Source organism: Amblyraja radiata, chromosome 2, assembly GCF_010909765.2.
Source record: "Amblyraja radiata isolate CabotCenter1 chromosome 2, sAmbRad1.1.pri, whole genome shotgun sequence".
Classification (NCBI taxonomy): domain Eukaryota; kingdom Metazoa; phylum Chordata; class Chondrichthyes; order Rajiformes; family Rajidae; genus Amblyraja; species Amblyraja radiata.
Window position 1 is genome coordinate 40,959,330 of NC_045957.1, and position 14,892 is coordinate 40,974,221.

Here is a 14,892-nt window from a genome sequence, read left to right on the forward strand (position 1 = left end):
GGTAAGGCATTGCCTGCTCCCCGCTGGTATCCCAGCGCTGCGACGCCGCCGACTCCCAACATCGCGGGGCTGCGGGCGCCCGGCCGTGGGCCGCGCTGGATTTGGAGCGCCGCGCAGCCAGGGGTAGAGTTGCCGGGGTCGGAGCTCCAACCGCGGCCGGACGCCCGCAGCCCCCAGCTCCGCGATGTTGGGAGTCGGCGGCCACAGCGCTCCGGAGCTTACTGCACGGCGACCCGGTAAGGCATTGCCCGCTCCCCGCCTCTCCGACCAGGTAGGGGACTAAGAATTAAAGTTTCCCCCTTCACCCCCCCCACCACATAAAATCCCTCCAAACTAACTGACTAACATTTATGCAATGATTCCCCGGTCTCCGGGGAGGAGGCAGCCGCTCCAGACTTTTCAAGCCGCCCGCGCTACCTACCTGATCTACGCTAAAAATCTTCCATTCGGAAATCCGAAAAATTCCGAAATCCGACAAGTGTCTGGTCCCAAGGCTTTCGGATAAAAGGTTGTGCACCTGTAATCCTAAGAAGCAAGTTTATATTTGTATAATATACGACTTGCCTTTATTTGTCCCGTGCGGGAGATCCGTCCCGTTGACGGTGTTGGAAGTCGATTTTTATTTTACTCCTGCGATTTAATTATCCAGCTATATTTTTAAAAAACTTCATAGAACGGATGTCGGAGCGATTTCTCTGCAGCAGCTGAACAGCCTGAGAAACATCGACTCCGACAGGCAGGAGAAAATGGCATTTTAATCCCGCCCCCCTCTCAAATGCGCCAAAGTCGCGCACACGGCCAGTGGCAGAACTGCAGCGCCGCTGAAGGTAAGTTTTGTAACATACCTACATTTTAACGAACATGCTGAGAACCATGACCTCTAGGTTAACGAGCAGCATCTTTCCCGTAAGCATCAAGCTCTTGAACACTTCACAACACTTACAACAACTATGATCTACCATGGGCCTTGTTTTGGATGAACACGTACTTGGATTTGGGACGACTATGGTCTGGTTACCTAGTATTACCGCACATTAATTTATTATATTATTGATTGTTATGTTATTACACTAATGGGCCTATAAAGCTGCAGCAAGAAAGAATTTAATTGTGGTGTTGCTGGTTCAAATGATAATTAAACGCTCTTGAGCCTTACTGTGGTTTAAGGCACTTTGCCGGTATGTTACATAAATTAAACTACCGAGGTGGTGCACACAAGAAAGAATAATGGCGGATAGCCAAGAGCTTGGTCAGAAAGGTAGGTCTAAGGGGAAGAGGAATGCTATGGAGATGTAAGAAGGGAATTTCAGATATAAGTGAGTTTGGCATTCCAAAAAGCACAAGGAATCATGGGATTTGTCAAAGGTCACAAGCGATAAAACCTCTCGGCAGTCGTGCCGCGGCATGGACATTGACCTGCGCCTCATCTGCAGCCAGGATCGATCCCGGGTCTCCGGCACTGCAATCGCTGCCAAACCACCACTGGACCATCCCCTCCCAAGGACCAAACCCCCACCCCTCTGTTTCGCCGCGTTAACCTACAGTCCTGCCTGGACTGATGGGACACCAGCTCGGAGCCGTGGAGTTAGCCCTGCTTCTCCCCGTTGGCTGTGCGCCTGGGCCGTCGTTCCCGTAAGTCCAGGCAGGGCTGGTAAGTTAACAGGCAGAGTTGAGAACCGCTCCCATCTGACTCCCGACGTCTCTGGCAGCCTCGGTCCTGAGGGGGAGGGGGGGGGGGTGGGGATGGTCCAGTGGCGGTTCAGTATCGATTGCGGCGCTGGAGACCCGTGTTCGATCCTGGCTGCGGATGAGGCACAGGTCTATGTCCATGCCGCGGCACGGCTGCCGAGAATGTTTGTTGCTTATGACCTATGATCTGGGCATTCACAGTCGGAATACCGAACTCGCTTATTATTGAAGTCTTGTGTTGCAGACTAATGGCATCTCTTGCTTTAATCTATTGTCGCACTTATAGCGCTGGCATCTACTTGGTACAGTGGGAAATTATCTGTACAAAACGGGGGATAAAAAACACATTCCTATTCTTTGGTCTAATCCAATCATCATCACAAATGCTGGATGTAGCAAGTGCAGGTACTAGTCATTTGCATGGTTCCATTTTTGACTTTGCATTAGACCAGAGGATATGGTGGTGTTGCATGAAATGAAGCATCGATTCCCCAGAATGTTGGTACGGATCAAATGATTAAGTGTGAATCAGTCTTTTATTTAAGATTGGGGTGAAATTTTTAGAATTATGAAAGGTGTTGAAAGCACACACCAAAAACACTTTATGTTGGTAGTTGGACAAAGCACCACAAGCTTAAAGTCGGAGAAGAGCTATTCTGGTTGTGGGTTAGAAAACACTCCATGCAAGTGCGGTAGAAGAGTGGAATTTTCTCCCATAAAATTCGGCATAATTTTATATCTGAATTTGATAGTCAAGAAACTATGATCCCATACCCATGAAGTTGCAATAGTTATTTCTGCTATAATTCAAAGACAACATTCGGTGTACTTTTATGTTATCCCACAGCCAAGAAACCTGGTCAAAACTATGGTTTGCAGCAAAGGTTAAAAAAAAAAAAACTCTCCCAACCTTAGAATTCTTTGAAATGCTGTTGAGCTAATTGGGGAAATTCGCGTGGAACAGCTTAAGCGCAAAGGATAGAACATTATAATTATCTGGTGACACCCACTTGTACATTTTACTTGCGTCACTTGCCAAATCCAGACAAATAAACAGAAGGTTCATAATGCAAGACTGGTCCACATGTTTTTGACATTTGGGAGTGATTTAAGTAGTAATTTTGCTGCAGTATTCTATGTTTAGTATAGTTTTGCAGTATCTCTCTCTCATAGAGTGATACAGTGTGGAAACAGGCCCTGGCATGACGGCTGTGGAACGAATCAACAGCTGAAAGATCCTGGGAGAGATACAAAAAGCTGGAGTAACTCAGCGGGACTGTCAACGTCTCTGGAGAGAAGGAATGGGTCGAGACCCTTCTTCAGGCTGGTAGATTCTGGGCATGCATATCTCTGGAGGTCTATCCTCGGCCCAGCACTTTGATGCATTCACAAAGAAAGCACATTAATATCTCCGAAAATAGACACAAAAAGCCGGAGTAACTCAGCGGGCTACAGCTTACAATGGCCTGTTTCCTTTATCATCGTTACTTTTTTTGCATATCTTTAATTCATTGCTCTTTATCTCTCCACATCACTGTCTATATCTCTCGTTTCACTTTTCCCTAACCGGTCTGAAGAAGGGTCTCGACCTGAAACATCACCCATTTCGGAAGTGGCGGCGCTGTGAAACGCCTGCAGTCTGTCTGTTTTTACTTTTTTTGTGTTGTTTTTTTTGTCTAGTTCAGTTAAACTTTTGGTTATTAGGTGGTGTTATGTGTGGGGGGGGGCTGAAACAGGGCTTTCTGTCTCTCCCTTCGGGGGAATGCGACTTTTTTGTCGTATCCCCCTTCTCTTCCCCCGCCTGAGCTGAGGCCTAATGGCGGAGCTGGCGGCCTCCAATCTGCGACCGACCTCGAGGCTCCGGAGGTAGAGCCAGCCAGGACTCACCAACGCGAGGCTGGCCGTCTTCGAGCTGCGGCGACGTTCGGGCAGCGGCACGACTCGGCGCTCCGGTGAGGGCGGACGGCGCGGGGCTGAGACACTCCTGTGTGGGCGGCCCGGCTACCGGCTGGAAGGCGCTCTTGTGTGGGCGGCCTGGGTCCCGGCTGGAAGGCGCTCCCGTGTGGGCGGCCTGGCTCTCGGCTGGAATGCGCTCCCGTGTGGGCAGCGCGGTGCGGGACTGAGACACTCCCGTGTGGGCGGTGCGGGGCTGAGACGCTCTCGTGTGGGCGGCCCGGTGCGGGGCTGAGACGGTGCTCCGGTGGCTGAGGCGGCGTTCTGGCGGCGGCGACCTGAATCCGGGGCCGGCCGTGGGCCAGTGGACGACATCGTCGGGAGCTCGCAGGTCACAGGCTGGTGCCTGTTTTCCGGAGCTCCCGTGGCAACAGCTGCGTCCGCTGGACTGGAGGGCGGCAGCTTCGACCACACCCGGGCCGCGGAGCTTGAACCGCGGGACTGACTTACCATCGCCCGGTGGGGTATCGCCTCAGCGAAGAGGAGGGAAGAGACAGTAACTCTAAGACTTTTGCCTCCATCACAGTGAGGAGGTGCTTGGTGAACTCACTGTTCAATTCAATTCAATTCCTTCACTCCAGAGATGCTGCCTGCCTGCTGAGTTACTCCAGCTTTTTGTGTCTATCTTTGGTTTAAACCAGCATCTGCAGTTCCTTCCCACACATTAATATTTCCACGCATAGAAGATTGAGGTAATTTGGTATGTCACCAAATGCTCTATTGAATTTCAACAGGTATGCTTTTGGTACAAGTTTTATTTTAAATAATTTTGTGAAGATTTCAAATATTTCGTTCCAGAATTGTTTAATTTTTATACAGAAAGCAAAAGAGTGCGCTATGTTAGCTTCTTGTGACTGACATTTATCACAAATGGGTAAGACATTGGGGAAAAGTTTATTTATTTTAGTGTTTGAATAATATAGTCTATGTAATGTTTTATATTGAATTAGAGTATGTCGTACGTTGATCGAGCATTTATGCACATATAGTAAGTGTTTATCCCAGCTCTCTTTTGAAATGTTTATAGCTAGTTCTTGTTCCCAGTCTCTTCTAATACCATCGGTTGTAGGTATTTCTATATTTAAAATAATGTTGTATAAGTATGATAAAGCAGAATGGATCATTTTTGGAATATCGGAAGGTAACCCCGAATTAAATGTGTTTCAAAAGAACTTACTTAATTACGGTCTAATAATGGGGAAAAAAGCTTATACTCAAATTTTGGGAAAATGCTCCAATACCAACAATAAAAATGTGGATTTCAAACATGTTCGAAACATTACACTTGGAAGAGATGAGACTCCTCCTAGCAGGCAAAGCAGACCACTTCCAAAAGACGTGGTCTGCATTTACGGAACTATTACAAGCATAAGGTGCAATAGTAATTTAAAATATAAATGGTACCAGGATCTGGTAACGGGGGGTATAAAATAATTTTTTTTTAAAACACGGTTGGTATATCCTTTTTTGCAGAGTTTTGTGTTACAATAGAGCGATTGTTTTTCCTTTTTTTTTGTTTTCTTTCTAGGGTCTTATTTCCTTTCTTTACTTCCTTCTCTAATTTCTTCCCCAAGGGGCTTTCTTCTCCCAACAGTTTCCTGCACCTTCACGATTCTTACTCACTTTCCTTACTTCTTTTATTTCTACCTTTTTTAAAGCTCGAAAAACGAAGTGGTACAACAAAATGTAATAAGATTTATGTGATGTGTATTATTGTAATTTACTGTACTTCTAATAAAAAATAAAATTAAAAAATAAATAAAAAGAATTTCAACAGGTATGCAGTAGAGGCCATACTTGTTGCATCCAGCCCTGGTTCGGTAACTCAAATGCCCGGGAACAAAGGAGGTTACAGAAAGTGGTAGAGATTGATTGATCAATTCTTGAGTACAGATCTCAAGATTGTTTGTGATGTTAATGCTCTTTAACCCTGCAGCAAATAGGATATCATTGTCACGTTGACACTACATATGACAATTAAACACGTGACTCTCTTGACTATCATACATGGATTTTCTTTTGCCCATCAGATAGTCGTGGAGTCACTCAGCATGGGCCATTGCCAAGGTGGTGTAGATCTTTGATAATATCATAATAATAATAATAATAAACGACTTGCCTTATGTTTTGTCCCCTACGTGAGATCAGTCCCGTTGTCGGCGTTTACTGCGTTAGAAGTAGATTTTTATTTTACTCCAGCGATTAAATTGTCCAGCAGTTTTTTGTTTTTTTTAAACTTCCGAGAACGGCAGTCGGAACGATTTCTCTGCAGCAGCTGAACAGCCTGAGAAAGTTCGACTCCCGACAGGCAGGATAAAACGGCATTTTAATCCCGCCTCCCCTCAAAGGCGCTAAAGTCGCGCACGCGGCCAGTGACAGAACTGCAGCGCCGCTGAAGATAAGTTTTATAACATACCAACTATCTAGCTCTCTCTTGAAAGCATCCAGAGAACCTGCCACGTCTCCGTTCTAAATGGCTTACTCCTTATTCTTAAACTGTGGCCCCTGGTTCTGGACTCCCCCAACATCGGGAACATGTTTCCTGCCTCTAGTGTGTCCAAGCCATTAACAATCTTATATGTTTCACTTGCTCGTTCTTTCTGCGTCTTTTGAAGAACCGGGGGGCGTGTGGAACATAGGGCAGCAGGTCGTGAGGGCAGAGCCATTGTGACGTCATCAGCGAGACCATCTCGTTTATTTTCCAAGTTATTTGAAATTTGTGAACATTTTCATGAATAACTCGGGAAATATTGCATGAAATTTTCAGATAAGGCGATTTTTGACATCAAGGCGTAAATCTGTATCGGAATATGTTAAAAAATCACCGTTGGAACATTGGCTTCTCTAATTTCAGGTAGTCCTTACTTTCTCCTCCCCTTCTCAGCTCTCCCTCAGCCCTCTGGCTCCACCTCTTCCTTTCTTCCTCCCCACCCTCGCATCGGTCTGAAGAAGGGTCTCGACCCGAAACGTTGCCTATTTCCTTCGCTCCATACACATAATCAGTTTATTTTCAGGATCTGGGCACTGCCCATCCTGATTGCCCTGGCGAAGGTGTTTGTGAGCTGTCACCTTGAAATGCAGCAGACCTGGTGGCAATACGTACTGCCACAATGCTGTTTGATAGGGAGTGCCAGGATTTGGGGCCCAGTGATGAAGAAGGACCACCAATGTATGCTACTCTTGCCTGTCATGTGGGAGAGATCATGGGCTTGAGAGGTGCTGTTGGGGTAGCCTGAGAGCAGTGGTAGTGCATGTTATAGATTGTAAACCGTGCCAAAATAAAATTACTGGAAGAAATTGAAGAGTGATAGATCCAATTTGATTGAATTCAAGAGGTGAGGAATATGCCACTTGTTGTAGCAATGTTACAAAATTTTGAGATTTAAAAAATCAAGTCTGTAATTTATCCCATCAGATAAAGCATAAAAAGAAGTTTAATTTGACACCTAATTCACTTTCATATCTCAAGTATTTAAAAAGTTATGGCCATTTTCATACTTGGAAATTAGCATCTTGTTCCCTATTGATTTTCTATGGACATAACAAAAAAGCTGTGATCGTGGACAGTCAAAAGCCCATAACCTTCTTAAAAATTAAGAGAACTGAATGAAATTTTCAGTTATCGTAGATTGAACCATTCTGAAAGAAATATAAAATAATCTTACTTGGATGACCTGAAATTAAAGCATATAATTAGTTAGTTACCCAAGTGTAGCTAATTTCAAACTTCAATTACTAGATCTAAACATCTATCCATTTCTTAATAAATGATTAACATTTTTAAATAGCCTAAGTGTCCAAATAATATTCATAAATAATTCACAATAAAACATGATTTTTAAATCTCATTTACATTAATTTATAGGCCAAAATGGAAGGAATTTAGTGTTTAATTGCTGTAAATTAAAGTCCATTTTAAATCAGCTTTCTAGTGGGATCCTGTGAACGCGCTGGTTTAGAACGTTCACATTGCGGTAGATTTGTACCCTCAAATGCCCAGAAAAATACTGCAGGATATAATGGGCCCAAAATGAGCTACTCGCAATATTAAACTTTGTATAAAGGGATCTTAAGAAGCCCTTTTTAATGTAAAAATATGCAGCCTACCTTCTGTTATTTGCTCTATGCGACCCTGACAGCTGCCGGTGGTCGCGGGGTTAGAGATTGATTTTTAAACTACTATAACTATTATACGAGGCCTTTAAAACTAATAATAGCTTTTGCGACGGGGTCTTCCAGCGATTTTTCGTTAATAATGAACTAGGCTGAACATCTTCGATTTGAACAGCCTAGAGAAAATCGCGTTTTAAACCCGCCCCCCTCTAAACGGCGCCAAAATCGCGCACACCCGCAGCGACAGATTTTCAGCGACGCTTCAGGTAGGCTTTGCAACATACCTACTTGTTGACTAGAAAAGTTTTTGAGCACATATCTGATGAGATGCCCTGCCTAACCACATTTAACTAAGTTAAGTACAGTAAATCCTATTATTGCCAATTGTCCACTACTATCATTGTATATATGATAGAAACAGAACTGCAGATGCTGGTTAACAACAAAGATCATATAGCAGAGACTCCTGCTAAATGCAATGGGCTGACGTGTAGTACGCAACGTGGGCCTTTTTTTCGTCCATTTCAGTAACCCGACCCGACTTTGTAAATCCCTCTCGGCGTTGCGGGGGAACAGTTTGTGTGTGTGATATAGGGTTAGATTCATAATTCTGTTCATTCATAATTCTGTTAAATTTTGTTAAAGATTAATATGTTAACAAAATATGATTCTGTTAATTGTCTTTTTTAATGTTTTTTAAAACTTTTCTTTTTAAATGGCTCATGTGCTGTGTTTGTGTTGATTTTTGTATTGCACTCTGTAATTCATCTAATCACACTGTTCACAACTGCGGTATTTGGAAAAATAATAGCAATATGAAGATTCCAGTTGCTCTACTCTTGGAATGTTCCTTAATGATTTTTTGTGTCTATGGAATTGTTTTTCAACAATAAAATGGGTCTGGTCTTCCCAATAGCCAGAGAGTGGAATGAAATCTATCTGTAATGGTGGGGTTATCTAAATGAAGTACAGGTGCACAACCTTTTATCCGAAAGCCTTGGGACCAGACACTTTTCGTAATTCGGAATTTTTCGGCTTTCGGAATGGAAGATTTTTAGCGTAGATTTTAACGGCTGGCTCAGTGGTAGAGTGCTCGGCTCATATCCGCAAGGTCGCGAGTTTGCGCCTCGATCCCGGCAGTTACTCGATCGCGAGTTTGAGTCTTCAATGTCGTTTTTTCTTGCAGAATAGGAGAGAATAGGGAGGGTTAGGCTGGGATCATTCTCTGCGAGATGATCTTAGTGCGGGAGACAAGTGTAGGAGAGGTGTACTGACTGTGTGGGAAGAACTTTGGAAGTGATTGCCCACCATTCTCAAAAGCCGCTGTGTCTCCCTGTCCCTGGGATAGCAGGGGGTGATCAAACAGCACAATACCCCCGTCCCCCTCCAACTCCAGAGGAATCCGCTCCCCGATGGGTCGCTACGGCGACAAGTGGCAGTTCGCCCGAGCTGCGCCACCCCAAGAACAAGACGTACCTTGCACACCATCAGCTTCTGCCCCTATGGGGAGCGTGTTCCTCTGGAGTTGGAGCGGGGCTGGGCTGGAGTTGCTGATCTGGGATCTCCGTGCTTGCAGTGGGCCTGGGGGTCGATGTCCTGATGAGGGGGCGCAGCTCGGGCTGTGGGCGAACTGCCACTTGTCGCCGTAGCGGCCATCGGGGAGCGGCTTTTGGCCATCGGGGACCAGCCAGTTTGCAGTTTTCCTCTGTAGTTGGAGCGGGGCTGGGCTGCTGCTGGCTGTGGGTCTCTGGGATCTCCGTGCTTGCAGTGGGCCTGGGGGTCGGTGTCCCGTTGGTCCTGACTGGCACTGACCTGCTGGCATCGCCGACGTGAAGACAGTGCAAAGCCCCCGCGCCGGTGCAATGGGCGGGGAGCTGGAGAGGGGAGGGAAGGGGTCACACACATGGCCGGGAAGCAGAGGGGTGTAGGTGGGGTGAAACTGAAGGGAGCGACAATCTGCTGCTGCCTGCCCGCTGAGTTAAAAAGTTCCCACGCAAGACTCACGATACGCTGTGTATCGTGAGTCTACCGTGGGAACTTTTTATCTCAGCGGGCAGGCAGCAGCAGATTGTCAATTATTAACCCTCCCGCGCAATATACCCTCACCTTCTCTTTTATGAATGGGGATTTAGTTCCCCTTTCTTCGAGTACTGACCGGAGGTTCCGCTGTCACCTCTGCGGGCCGCCCTCGGTGAACGTCTTCAAGGACCTTTCTTCAAGGACCGAAAAAATGTCCGCTATTCGGAGCTTTTCGTTATTTGGAATTTCGGATAAAAGGTTGTGCACCTGTATTTAACAAAATAAAATTTGTTTTGAGCTCGATTAAAAAATGATGTATAACTTTTTTTCTTTTTTTTTTTTTCTTTTTTTTATTTATTTTTTATTAGAAGTACGGTAAATTACAATAACACACAACACATATATCTTAATACATTTTTTGTACCGCTTCATTTTTTTTTTTTTTTTAAGCTTTAAGAAAAAGATAGAAGTAAGGAAAGTAAAGAAGGTGCGCAAGAGTTGTGAAGTGCAAGAGAGTGTTGGGAAAAGAAAGCCCCTTAGAAAAGAAGTTAGAGAAGGAAGTAAAGTAAGAAAGTAGACCCTAGAAAAGAAAGAAAAAGAAAGTAAGGACAATCGCTCTATTATAACATTAAACTCCGCAGAAAGACTACCAACCAAGTCTGTTTTTGTTGTTTTATCTCCCAATGCCAGGTCCTGATACCATTTATTTATTTATTTATTTTTTAAATTACTATTGCACCTCATGCTTGTAATGGGTCCATAAACGTAGACCACGTCTTTTGGAATTGGTTTGCTTTATCTGCTAAGAGGAATCTCATCTCTTCCAGATGTAATGTTTCAAACATATTTGATGTCCACATTTTTATTGTTGGTGTGGGCGCATTTTTCCAGAATTTAAGTATGAGCTTTTTTCCCATTATTAGCCCGTAATTGAGTAAATTCTTCTGATACACGTTTAATTCAGGGATACCTTCCGATATCCCAAAAATGATCCATTCTGGTTTTGGTACCAGTTTTATTTTAATTAATTTTGAAAAAATATCAAATATTCCATGCCAGAATTTTTGGATTTTTGTACAAAAAACAAAAGAGTGCGCTATGGTAGCTTCTTGACACAGACATTTATCACAGATTGGTGAAACATTAGGAAAGATTTTGAATCATTTAGTTTTTGAATAATATAGTCTATGTAATGTTTTGAATTGGATAAGCGTATGTCGTACATTGATCGAGCATTTATGCACCAGTAATGATGTATAACTTAAGGATGATTTATTCAGCGACCATACAAGCGATTAGATTGTGTAGGATAGAACACGCATACACACATTTATGAATGTGATATAGATGTATATAATCATAACACACACATATATATTTCTCCAGATTTTTATATATAATGATAATCTTTATTTCGGACTCAAGACACAGACAAGGGACAACATTAAATAAAAATACATTGTAAACCTCCCCGCAACTTTACCCTGGCGTCCCAGCCGTGCTGATCTGGGCCAGACTCCGCACATGCTGTGGAAGGAACAGAGGCATCTTTTTGCTTTTTATTGTGGCAGAGAGACAGGAAGAAAATGAGAAGAAGATTATTACCTAAGACGTTTGATTTTTACGAGGATGTTTCCGAAACCGGCTTCTGTCTCTGCACTAGTATGTTTGCTCCGCTATGGCGGACAAAGATGGTGGAGACGGAAGCCGTTTACGGAAGTGGGGCTGAAATTTACCCATGAATCTGCCCATGACCATACTACGTCTTTTTTGTCGAGTGAGCTATCTTGCTTGCTATAGGGTCTTTGGTTAATTGACCTTGAATACACTGGCCAGTGGTCTGCACAAGTCTTTAGCGCTTGGCCAGGTATGTCATCTGGGCTGGCACTTCGGCCTTTTGAAGGATGCTTTGGCCTGGGTGCCACGGGCTTCTGTTCGTGTTCCGTTGTTCTTCCTTTCAAAGTGTGCATAAAAGGCTTTGAACTCATACTGGTGATGTGTTGTTGTCACTTCTGCCACAAGGTTTTGACTTGTAGGAAGTGATGGTGTGTAAGTTCTGCCACAGCACTGGAGTATTTATCTATAACATGAACTTGGTCCCGAATTATCTATTTGCACTCACGTTGGCCTTCAAGAGTACATGGGTATATGTCATTTGTTTTCTTGGATAACATTCCTTGAGCTTATTGGCATAATTTGTGCTTTCATACAAGTTTGATATTCATGTCTAAGATAGACACAAAAAGCTGGAGTTACTTAGCAGGTCAGACAGCATCTCTGGAGAAAAGGAATATATGATGTTTCGGGTCGATCCCCCTCTTCAGACTGTTTGTTCATGTCTGTTTGGCTCAATAGCTACGCATATATAAATAATATTATCAGAATGGTAAAAACAAGGAACTGCAGATGCTAATTTATACCAAACAATAACACAAAATGCTGGAGTAACTCAGCAAGTTCTCCAGGGATGCTGCCTGACTGAACAAGGGTTCCAACCTGAAACATTGCCTATCCATGCTCTTCAGGGATGCTGCCTGACCCGCTGATTCCAGCATTTAGTGTCTATCTTTGTTATCAGAATAGTGCTAGATTTGATCCTTTATCTCATTGTCACGAAGGATTGGTGTGCCTGGTTGTCTTTGCATCAGGAATAGAGGCAAAATGTTCCAGGAGTCTGACTTCAGATTGCAAGAGTGTATTTTATTTGCAGGCATATTAGAACATCAGCTGCCTGAGACCTGCACTGAGATTAGTTTGGATCAAAACTGAGTATGAACCACTTTCATCAGAGAAATATTGATTAGATTAGTTTAGTTTTAGCTTAGTTTATTATTGTCCCATGAGGTACAGTGAAAAACTTTTGTTTTATGCTATTCAGTCAGCTAAAAGATTATAGATATAAGAAAAAAAAAAGTCATTATTAAAACATTTGAAGTTTGGAATGTATACTTCGTATGGCATATTTTGCAAGGATAACATAAGCTTTGGTTACATACAATGCTCTTGTGTGTAGTTCTGGAGATTGTTAAGTGGCATGCACTACTTGTCAAACCTTCTACAGTGATTACTTCTGAAGAAGGGTCTCGACCTGAAACGTCACCCATTCCTTCTCTCCAGAGATGCTGCCTGTTCCCCTGAGTTACTCCAGCTTTTTGTGTCTATCTTCCGCAGTGATGATCTTTATAAATGAGAAGGTTTGTTTCAGGATCAATATATTGACGTGGATTTTGCAGTAACTGGTAAGCTGACTGACTACAACATAAAACTGCGCGCTTGCATTTCTTTAGCAAAACCCCCGGCATAAACACTGAAAAAATGCTGAAAGATTGGACCATGTGGTGCTCCATGTATAAAATTGATGTTGCACAAGCCTTTTGAAGTGCTGAAAACACTGATCACTGTAGTGCTGCCATCAGGTCAACATCTATAATTTTTTACATTTGAGGGCTTTGATAATATGCAAATTAGGAGCAAGTATGCGACGACTCCTTGAGTCAGCTTTGTTTATTGAGATTGTAATGATCAGATCATGACTGCAATCGCACCTGCCCTCTTAACCTTACACCCCTTGCTTATCAAGATGAGCTACCCTTACCTTTAAAAGAGACCTGGGTCTCTTTTTCTCAAAGAGAAGCAAACAATCCTGATACTCCCAAGAGCACATTGCAGCCTTCCAGACTCAAACTCAAATTCAACAACCTCAAGTAACTGAAATTCTCACTATGTTTATACCAGAATTAGTTAGATCTATATATGTCACCTGTGTTTAATACTGGTTCGATTTTTTTGCTCTCTTAGCACAGCTGGATCTGCTAATAAACCCTCCTGTGGCTCTGCATTGCGCAGCTTTTAAATTCCTTCATTAACTGGTCTCATTAATCTATCATCAATCAGATTATCATCAAAAGCTTCTCACAACCACCCTGACCTTGTTATATCGGTGATGATTATTTACAAGGCCATACACACCATATACCCAACACATCACTCGACAACCATGTTTCAGGGTTTGTTTTTCAATGTTCATTCGCAGTTCGTACTGCTTTCAAGGAGTGAAAGCTGTGTCAAGATACAGAGTTCAAAATTTTGAATTCAAGTGTGTGCAATGGGGGAAGAATGAGAGAGGCGTAAATGAGTGGAGAACAAGAGGGAAACCAATGCCACTTATGACGGGTGATGTCAAAGAGCAATTGTAGATTAATGCAGGCACAAATAAGTCTGAATGAGTATTGTCTCAAATGGAAAAAACTCCCTTTTAATTTAGTATGTTATGTCTCTATTAAAATAGCAATAGTATTACAATGTTAGTCTTTGCAATTGAAATAATAGGAACTTAAAAGCTGTGACCAAGTCCTTTCACACACAAACTTCTCAGCCTGACACGGGCTGCTTTTTCAAGGTAGTGTACATTGATAGCTACTGTGGTATGAGACAGCAAAAGACAATTGTCACTCTTCAAGAGTGGGTGAAGTGAAATGAGACAGCTGAGGAATTTCCCAGATTCAGGCACCCCTGTCCAATGTAATACTACAGAGCACATTGCTACTGGCCTTGAAGAATCAACAAGAAGTATTTATTTGTGATAGAATATTGTATGCGGATAAACTTAAGATTGATGAGAGATATTCCCATCAGTTGAGTGCACGTAAAACTTTTAATACATAACAGTTTGAAAATCTTTCATCTATTTATTGGGTTAAATTATTACAGAATTGCATGAAGCACTGTTGTGGAATTAATCAAAAATCATGTTTGTGCTCTGGTTCTCCAAAATATTTTTACTGTCTATTATGTGGAGGATAAGAATAATGGATGGGATTGTTTACATAATTTCCCCCCAAGCATTTTATGGATAATGTACTTTGTGAGTGTTGGTGTAAATTTTGACTTTGTACAGCACAGCCAATTTTATTCAAACGCATCTTGAAAATAAAACAGTGCTGCCACACAATGGGAAATGGGAAGGGATGCTGAAGATAATGATGGCATAAGCATAACCTTTTAAATGGCAATTTATAAACTTGAAGAGTAGCAAGAAAAAGTGATGGTCGAATAGGATTCAGGAACAAAGTTATTCTCTGATGTGGAGCAGTAATCTGGACTCTTGAAGAGTAAAAG

General features: G+C 43.0%; 1 protein-coding gene across 1 annotated transcript in view; it reads left to right on the top strand.

The window, feature by feature from the left end:
- The window catches only part of ankmy2 (ankyrin repeat and MYND domain containing 2), a 46,761-nt gene that overhangs the window by 14,156 nt on the left and 17,713 nt on the right, over positions 1 to 14,892 (top strand). The gene's annotated exons all lie outside the window — the stretch shown is intronic.